We start from the raw sequence: 9949 nt of genomic DNA on the forward strand, positions 1-9949 counted from the left end.
GAGAAAAGAGGAAGTCAAGTTATCTCTGCAGATTACATGATTGTATACCTTGAAAACCCAAGAGAATTTGTCAAAAACCTCCTGGCACTGATAAAGAACTTTGGCAAAGTCTCAGGGTATAAAATAAATGTGCAAAAGACAATTGCATTTCTATACACCAAAAATAAACAAACAGAAACCCAAATTAAAAGCACAATTTAATTTACAATATCCACACAAAAAAGGAAATACCTTGGCATCTTCCTAACCAGAGACATAAAATCTTTTACAATGAAAACTATTAAATACTACTCAAAAAAATCAAAGATGACACAAACAAGTGAAAAAATATTCCATACTCATGGATTGGAAGAACCAACATTGATAAGATGTCCATTTTACCTAAAGGAATCTACAGATTTAATGAAATACCGATTAAATTACCAGTGATATTCTTCTCAGACCTAGAAAAAACACTACAGGACTTCATATGGAAACATAAATGAACAAGCCTACCCAAAACAATCCTGAGCAAAAAAAAAAAAAAAAAAAAAGGAGGAGGTATTGCACTCCCAGCCTTTAAACTATAATATAAAGCTACAATAGTCTAAACAACCTGGTATTGGTACAAGAACAGGCATATAGACCAATGGAATAGAATTGAGATTCCAGAAGCAAAACTTCAATTCCTCAACCAACTTATCTTCTACAAAACCTCCATCACCTACTACTGGGGAGAGGAGAACCTATTCAATAAGTGGTGTTGAGAAAACTGACTGACCACATGCAGAAGATTGAAACAGGAGGACACCAGGTTCGGTGTCTCAGCCTGTAATCATGCACCTTGGGAGGCTGAGGGGAGTGGATTGCCTGAGTCTGCAGCGTTGAGACCTGCCTGGGCAATTTGGTGAGACCTCATCTCTACAATAAATCAAAAATTAGCAGGGTGTGGTAGCGCGTGCCTGTGGTTCCAGCTACTTGGAAGGCTGAGGTGGAAGGATCACTGGAGCCCAGCAGGTCCAGGCGGCGGTGGCCGCCGGGAGCAGCCACTGCACTCCAGTCTGAGCGACAGAGTGAGACTCCAACTCAAAAAATAAAATAAAATAAGAGTGTTGGCCAGGCATGGTGGCTCATGCCTATAATCCCAGCACTTTGGGAGGCCAAGGTGAGAGGATTGCCTGAGCTCACAGGTTCGAAACCAGCCTGGGCAACTTGGCAAAAGCTCATCTCTACAATAAATCAAAAAAAGTAAGCCAGGTTCGGTGGCTCAGCCTGTAATCCCGCGCCTTTGGGAGGCTGAGGTGAGTGGATTGCCTGAGCCCGCGGGTTCAAGACCCGCCTGGTTAGGGAGACCTCATCTCTACAATAAATCAAAAAATCAGCCGGGCGTGGTAGCGCATGCCTGTAATTCCGGTTACTTGGGAGGCTGAGGCGAAAGGATCGCCGGAGCCCAGCAGGTTGAGGCTGCGGTGGCTGGGAGCGGCCATTGCACTCCAGTCTGGGCCACAGAGTGAGACTCCAACTCAAAAAAAAAAAAAGTAGCAGGGCATGGGAACGTACGCCTGTAGTTCTGGTTACTTGGAAGGCTGAGGTGGAAGGATCGCAGGAGTCCAGCAGGTCAACGCTGGGGTAGCCGTGAGCATGCCATTGCACTTCAGCCTGGGCGACAGAGTGAGACTCTGACATAGATAGATAGATAGATAGATAGATAGATAGATAGATAGATAGATAGATAGAATGTCTTTGTCCTCATTTAATAGAGTCCGTGAGCTTAGTTTTATTGTTGCTGTTATTATTTTAGCCTACCTCAGGCCTTTGAAAACTTGACAAAGCCTGAAGAGCCCATTGGCTCACACTTTTTCAAAGACTACTGAAGTGCTTTGCTAACCCTTCCAAAATTCAGCAGAGGTAGAGTTCCCAGATCTAGCAATAAAGATTCATGACACCCAATTACATTTGAGTTTCAAGTAAACATTAATACCCTCTTAGGATAACTATGTCTCATGCAATATTTGAGAAATATTTAACTAACAAAAAAGTATTCATTGTTTATCTGAAAATCAGATATGGCTGGGCATCCTCTCTTTTATCTACAACTCTAAATTAGAGGAATAATAACAGGAAAGTTGAGTGGTCTCTGTCCCAGAAGAAGTAAAGCAGGGCAGTTCCTCCCAGCAAAGCTGTCCACCCTGGTGTGCTTGGTCAGGATCTGACCTGCTAGAGTTGGGTGCCCAGGTCCAGCCCAGGGTGTGCCAGTAATCCTGTTACAGCCTGACCAGGTTCCTATGCCTGCTGCCCAGGAAAACCAAAACTGACACAGCCATTGCAATGAAGAAAGAGTTTAATGTGGCAAAGCAGCTGAGCAAGGAGGGCAGGAGAAGTCTCTCAAATCCGCCTCCTGGAAAATTCAGAGGATAGGCTGCTGTTCTTCCTGCAGACCAGCTCCCAATAGAATTGCTTGTTTTACCATTTCAATAAACTGATTTTTATTTTCCAGCTAAAAAAAATAACTGATTTTTACTTTCCAGCTAAAGCCCAGTGACGCACATGGGCTGCTCCGCTTATGGATTCATTTCTTTAATAAACTTACTTTTCATCTCTGAGAGAGAGGGAGGAAGGGAGGGGGAGAGAGACAGAGAAAGAAAGAAAAGGAAAATTAATTCAGAGGATATGGTTTTTAAATGGAACTTGGTGGGTAGAGGGATAAGGTTTGATTGGTTGATGATGTTATGAGGAGGTCTAGACTATCTTCCTGGTCTTCTCAAATGCCATTCTTAGGTTTTACAATAAATGTTCTCCATAAAGTAAATCCCATGACCATCAGGCACTACCCCTGGCCCTGAGCCATAATGGAGACAGTCTGAAAGGAAGGTGTGAGGGAAAGTAGGACATCTGGAGATTGAAGCCATTTTGTCCTTCAACCAGGCTTTTGTCCTTAAGCAGTTTTAGGTCCATTGTCTTTCTGTTTCATTTTGTTTTGTTTTGTTTTGTGTCAGAGTCACATTCCGCCACCCATGGCGGAATGTACATGGTACACCCATGTACGTGGTACAAGCACTGCATGTACCACCCATGTATGTGGTACAAGCACTGCAGCCTCGACCTCCTGGGCTCAGGTGATCCTTCCGCTTCAGCTTCCTGAGTAGCTGGAAGTATAAGCACACACCACCACACCAGCTAATATTTTGTAGAGATGAGGTCTTACTATGTTGCCCAGGCTGGTCTTGAACTCCTGGGCTCAAGCAATCCTCCTGCCTTGGCCTCCCAAAGGACTGGGATTACAGGCTTGATCCACTGTGACCGGCTGGTCCATTGTTTAAGAAAGAATATGTTGCTGGGGTGTGGTGGTTCACATTTGTAATCCCAGCACTTTGGGAAGCAGAAGTGAAAGGACTGCCTGAACCCAGGGGTTTGAGACCAGCCTGGGCAACTTGGTGAGATCTCATATCTACAGTAAATCAACAAATTAGCTGGGCGTGGTGGTGCACGCCTACAGTTCTAGCTACTTGGAGGGCTGAAGTGGAAGGATCAACTGAGCCCAGCACATGGAGGCTGCAGTGGCTATGAGCATGCCACTGTACTCCAGCCTGGGCAACAGACTGAGACTCCAACTCAAAAAAGAGAGAGAGAGAAAGAAAGAAAATGTTGATCAGTCTTGCCCCTCTCCCAGGGGTCAGGACTGGAAGGTAATTATTTTACTTTAATATATTATTATTTTTTAAGACAGGGTTTCACTCTGTCATCCAGGTTGGAGCGCAGTGTCATGATCACTGCTCACCATAGCCTTGAACTCCTGGGCTCAAGTGATCCTCCCACCTCAGCCTCCTGAGTAGCTGGACTTCCAGGCACACACGACCACACCTGACTAATTTTTCTATTTTTTGTACAGATGGGGGGGTCTCACTTTGTTGCCCAGGCTGATCTTGAACTCTGGTCCGAGCAATCCTCCCATCTCCGCCTCTGAAGTGAGGGATTATAGGCGTGAACCACTACACCTAGCCAGGAGGATAATTTTATAGAGCCTGTTTCCATCCCCAAACTGCGTTCAGGGCAGCCTGAGGAACACCAGCCCTGTCCTCTCCACTTTCCACCTTAGGTGCCTCCTTCCATCCCATGTCCAGCCATGCCCTGTCACTGCTAAGCCCCCTTCTTTCCCATGGAACTTCCTTTCCTGAGGTTAATCCTCTGTTACTCTCTCTTTCTGCATGCCAGCTGCCATGAAGAAAGTGTCTCTGCTGACAAAAATTCACCTGACCCTCTGGGGTGACACATATCCATCCATTCTTTGGACTCCAAGAGGCATGGGGATAGCCATCCTGGCTGTGTGTGAGCAACTCCTGGCCTAATCGCTAGCCTCTCCAGAGGGAGGACTAAGACCTTTTGAAACATGTAGTGGAATCTAAAAACATGCCGGACAAGTACACACCAGCTTCAGAACAGTGGTTCTCTCTAGGGAGGGAGGGAGGGAAGGAAGGATGGAAAGAAATGGGATCCCGAGGGTCTTGGGCAGCTGGGTGCATATTTAACTTATACTTTTGAACAGGTGAGAGGCATAATCCTAGCTCACTATAACTGCAAACTCCTTTTTTTTTTTTTTTTTCTTGAGTTGGAGTCTCACTCTGTCGCCCAGACTGGAGTGCAGTGGCCACTCCCGGTCACCGCAGCCTTGACCTGCTGGGCTCCGGCGATCTTTCCGCCTCAGCCTTCCGAGTAGCTGGAACTACAGGCGCACGCTACCACGCCCAGCTAATTTTTGATTTATTGTGGAGATGAGGTCTCGCCAAGTTGCCCAGACGGGTCTCGAACCCACGGCCTCAGGCAATCCACTCAACATCAGCCTCCCAAAGGCACGGGATTACAGGCTGAGCCACCGAGCCTGGCTAACTGCAAACTCTTGAACTCCTAGGCTCAAGCGATCCTCCCACCTCAGCCTCCAGAATAGCTAGAACTCTAGGTGTGAGCCACTATACCCTCTATTTTTAAAAAATTTTTTTGTAGAGATGGAGTCTCACTATATTGTCCAGGCTAGTAAAGAAGTGTTGTGCAGTCATAAACATTTGCTGAGAAGTATCCAGAATTGATTACAAAGAGGTGAAGACATAACAAGAGGGTGCATTAGCTTCTATAAATACACTATAAATCCACATGGACTTTGTAATCCTGGAGGGGAAATACACACATACATAAGACTATGATCACTCACTAGACATGGTGTCTGGTGAAAAACAACGTGGATCAAGTTTCATAACTATGTGCTGATACATGAAGTTAAAGGGGTGTTTACGGTGGGTAAGGACAGGCGAGCATCAGACTAATTGGGGGCAAAGAGAGTGAACATAGCACACAGATTTTTTTTTAAAGGAGCTGGGGAATTTTAAAAGAATGTGCCCTCAGCTGGGCGCAGTGGCTCAAGCCTGTAATCCCAGCACTTTGGGAGACTGAGGCAAGTGGATTGCTGAGCCCACGGGTTCGAGACCAACCCGGGCAACTTGGCGAGACCTCATCTCTACAATAAATCAAAAAATTAGCCAGGCGTGGTAATGCGTACCTGTAGTTCTGGCTACTTGGAAGGCTGAGGCGGAAGGATCGCCGGAGAGGCCGAGGCTGCGGTGGCCCTGAGCGTGCTGCTCCACTCCAGCCTGGGGGACAGAATGAGACTCAACTCAAAAAAAAAAAAAGAAAGAAAAGAATGTGCCCTCAGGGTCCTAGTCTACTAATTCCATTAATACATCTGTGGCTCTCAATCTTTTCTTCCTTTATAATCTTCTCCAAAGGTACCTCCAAGTTACTCAATTCCTTTAAAAAAATGCATCTATTTCTCCCCCTCCCCCGCACACACAAACGCATTTCACACACTCCCAGACACCCCACATAGAGGCACTGTTGGCCTATGTTGCATCCAGCCTCTGCCGCTGCCATGGAGTTTCTTGTGGTGACTTCCTAAGTAGTGTGGCACACACCCACGCTCCTAGGTCTGCATGCCCTTTGTGCTCTTGGGTCTATCTCCTGTTCCCTTACCATTAGGCTAAAAGCACAGGTGTCTAAACAGAGCCAAGATGATCATGTTACTCCCTGGGTTGCATGGGTCTGCTTGGGCTCATATCCACTGGGGCACATCAGAGAGCAAGGAAGCTCATTAAAATAGCTTGGAAGGCTCCAGCTGACTTTCCATTTAGTTTGACACATGTGAGTCTGAAAATTTTTAAATGGCCCAACCCATTACGAACTTCCATTAGATGGTTAATGAACAATGTTTCATGCAATTCTGGCACGGACATTTTTGCCAGACTCATTACCAATACAATTTAGAAGTAGCAATATATATATATATATATATATATATATATATATATATATTTACATTTGAGTCGGGATTTCACTGTGTCACCCAGGCTGAGTGCAGTAGCACGATAACAGCCTCAAACTCCTTGGCTCCAGTTATCCTCCTGCCTCAGCCCCCCAGGTAGCTGCGACTACAAGCATGGCCACATGGCTAGCTAATTCTTTTATTTTTTTGTAGAGACAAGGTCTCACTATGTTGCCTAGACTGGTCTCGAACTCCTGGGCTTCCAGTTTTCTCACCTGGGCCTCCTAGAGCACTGGGATTACAGGTGTGAGCCACCACGTCCAACCAAGATTAGAAATTATTTTTTAAAAGGACTACCAAGTAAGAGACAAAAGTGGCCGCAAAATCTACCATGGTAACTTCTGAGTCACTTAATAGCACACCACAAACTTGGGGAAGAAGATAGCCCAGAGTCATCCCAGAAACAATTCATGACTCCTCTGTCCCTGAGTTTTCTTTTTAGAGTTGGTCTTCTGTGACGCAGTGACAAAGATTTTAAAAGGTAGCGTGATTTGTACAGCGAATTTGCAGATAGTTCAAATCATGACACGGAGACTGAGAAAGGAAAGGAAAAAAACTATTCAGCGAATCAAAACAAACCACTGATTGAAGAGAGGTAGGGGGTGGCATGGGATTAAGAGAGGAGGGTAAGGGCACAAAAATTAACCTTATTACAGAAACCCAAAATGAGGCGAACAGTACAATATTCTACACTCAGGAATGCCATGGCTACGTTGATATGTAAATCTGGCTCTGGAACAACAGGGTATTATTGCTGCTGATATGGTAATCCTCAGAGGTACAGAGAAAAAGTGGGTGGGTCATGTGAAATTCATGAAATGCTTGAGGTGAACTCACTGTTGAAGCATTAGTCATGTTTTGTTTGGTGTGTGTGTTTTTTTCCAATTTCTTTTATAGATAAGTATTCCTCTGTACTTTGTGTTTTCTGAAAGTTTAGCTTACTTTCATGAGGCTATACCACATTCCATCTAAAAAGTTTGTTTTTGTTCTAAAGGCATTCTGCCACGTGCCCCCCCCCCCGGGCCTACACGGACAAATATGCCTACATTTGCATCCAGCACAGTACCTATTTACTCTCTGCATTGACCAGAAAGTTCAGAGACAAGAGTCAAAAGGGAACATTTTCAGAGTGAGCACATAACTCAGCCCCCAGCTTGTCAGCAGGAGCAAAATAAATAAATAAAACCAAGAAGTACTGAGACAGTCTGTCGACAGGGAAGGAAAAAGAGACCCAATCAGCATAAAAATAAGGAAGAGAAAACGAAGCTCAAGGAACTAAAACCTTTCCTGCTCCAACGTTCCCTCACCTCTTCCCCTTCACCATCACACTAAAAGCTTCCCCGCAAACTCCACAACAAGCTGCTCTCAGTACTGTTCTAACTGCCCTTTTCTACTTAAATACCGTTGCTGTTCCTAAGCCATACATACCATACCCAGTGGGAAGGAGTAAAGTGTGCCCTTATTTGAGGAAATACTATGAAATGTATTTATTTGACCAGTAAGCAACTGTTTGAAACCGAACTGCCCTTTGTCAGAGAGGGCTTACCGAGTATCGCTATCAGCCATATACACTTTAGTAAGAATGTGCTGCTTTTTTTCTCTCACCTGCTCGCTGAAGATAAGTTGAACGTGGTATTTACGTGGGGGACAAAAGAGGGATATATGGTTTTAAAGGATAGGTGTTGTAAGAAGGGGGAGATCTGGGTAGATCAATGGCTATGGTTAGACTTTGAGCATTATTTTATATAAAAATATATATATATATTTTTTGGAGTTGGAGTCTCACTCTGTCGCCCAGACTGGAGTGCAGCGGCCGCTCCCGGCAACCACAGCCTCGACCTGCTGGGCTCCGGTGATCCTTCCGCCTCAGCCTTCCGAGTAGCTGGAACTACAGGCGCGCATTACCATGCCCGGGTAATTTTTGATTTATTGTAGAGATGAGGTCTCGCCAAGTTGCCCAGGCGGGTCTCGAACCCGCGGGCTCAAGCAATCCACTCACCTCAGCCTCCCAAAGGAGTGGGATTACAGGCTGAGCCACCGAGCCCGGCTGACTTTGAGCATTTAAAGAGCAGAAAGTAGACACTGGATGCCAGTAGGGATGAAGGTGGGGGAGGTAGGAGAGAGCTGAAGAAAGAACACGTGATGGGTACCTTCTTTCACAATTCTTCTGAGGGTTGACCCAACAGACATACACGGGCCAGGCACATTTTCTTCCACTGACTCAGACCTGAAGATGTGGCACACGTTACAGGGCAGGTCAAAAAAGTTGGCCTGTGTTTATAGTGTGAAAATCTTTTTTTAAAAGCAGTTTTCAGTCAGGCACAGTGGCTCACGCCTGTAATTCCAGCAATTTGAGAGGCCGAGGCAAGAGGACTGCTTGAGCCCAAGACCAGCATAGGTAGCATAGCAAGACCTCATCTCTACAAAAATAAAGTGGCCCACACCTGCAATCCCAGCTACTCAGGAGCTGAGGCAGAAGGATCGCCTGAGCCCAGGAGGCCGAGGCTATGGTGAGCTATGTTCATGCCACTGCACTCCAGCCTGGGTGACAGAATGCGACCCCAACTCAGGGGGGGAAAAAAAGCAGCTTTCTTCCTTCCAAAGTCACCTTTGAGGTGGCTGCTTTTAGTGTAAGTTTTGGTAAACCCAGAGCTTTTGCCGAATGGAAATCTCACAGCACCCTCTTCTAATCTTATATTTTTAAGGAGCAGAAACCTGGGATTCTGGGTCATTCCAAAGAAAGTGTGCTTTTGGTATCTGAAGACTTCACAGCAGCAGCAGAAAAGGCATCTTACTGTATAAATCGTCTTCATTTTTCCAATTTTTGCTTAAATCTTCCCCATTTCTGAGGGGGAAAGAGTACAAATTAAAATTTACTATTGGGATCCCTTCAAACTTACTTATGACCATAAGGTACTTTTAAAAAGTCACACAATATTTATGAGAATTTAAGTGCTAACAATATTCCCTGCCTCTAACTGGGTGCTATCTATTGCTAAATGTAAATATCTTCTTTGTTTTCTTTGAATCAGAGTCTTGTTCTGTCGCCCAGTCAGGAGTGCAGTGGCACGATCACGGCTACCCCAGCGTCAACCTGCTAGACTCAGGTGATCCTTCAACCTCAATCTTCCAAGTAGCTGGAACTAGAGGTGTGTGTCATCACATCCAGCTAATATTTTTACTTATTGTAGAGACAAGGTCTCGCCAAATTACCTAGTCCAGTCTCAAGCCCCTGGGCTTAGGCAATCCTCTCGCCTCTACCTCTCAAAGTACTGAGATTACAAGCATGAGCCACTGTACCCAGCTTAATGTAAATATCTAGGACTCTTTCTTTCTAGCTTACTTTACAATATTATGAATATTCTGATTTTTCTATTTGGGATCATATATCTTTATTTATCCTTTTGATAATTAACATATTTGGGTTGAGATTTTTTTTTTGAGTTGGATTCTCACTCTGTTGCCCAGATTGGAGTGCAATGGCACGCTCAAGGCCACTCCAGCGTCAACCTGCTGGGCTCAAGAGATCCTTCTGCCTCAGTCTTCCAAGTAGCTGGAACTACAGGCATGTGCTACCATGCCTGGCTAATTTTTTGATTTATT

The sequence above is a fragment of the Carlito syrichta genome, unplaced genomic scaffold (assembly GCF_000164805.1).
Source record: "Carlito syrichta isolate Samal-C Ts95f unplaced genomic scaffold, Tarsius_syrichta-2.0.1 Scaffold305731, whole genome shotgun sequence".
Taxonomy (NCBI): Eukaryota; Metazoa; Chordata; class Mammalia; order Primates; family Tarsiidae; genus Carlito; species Carlito syrichta.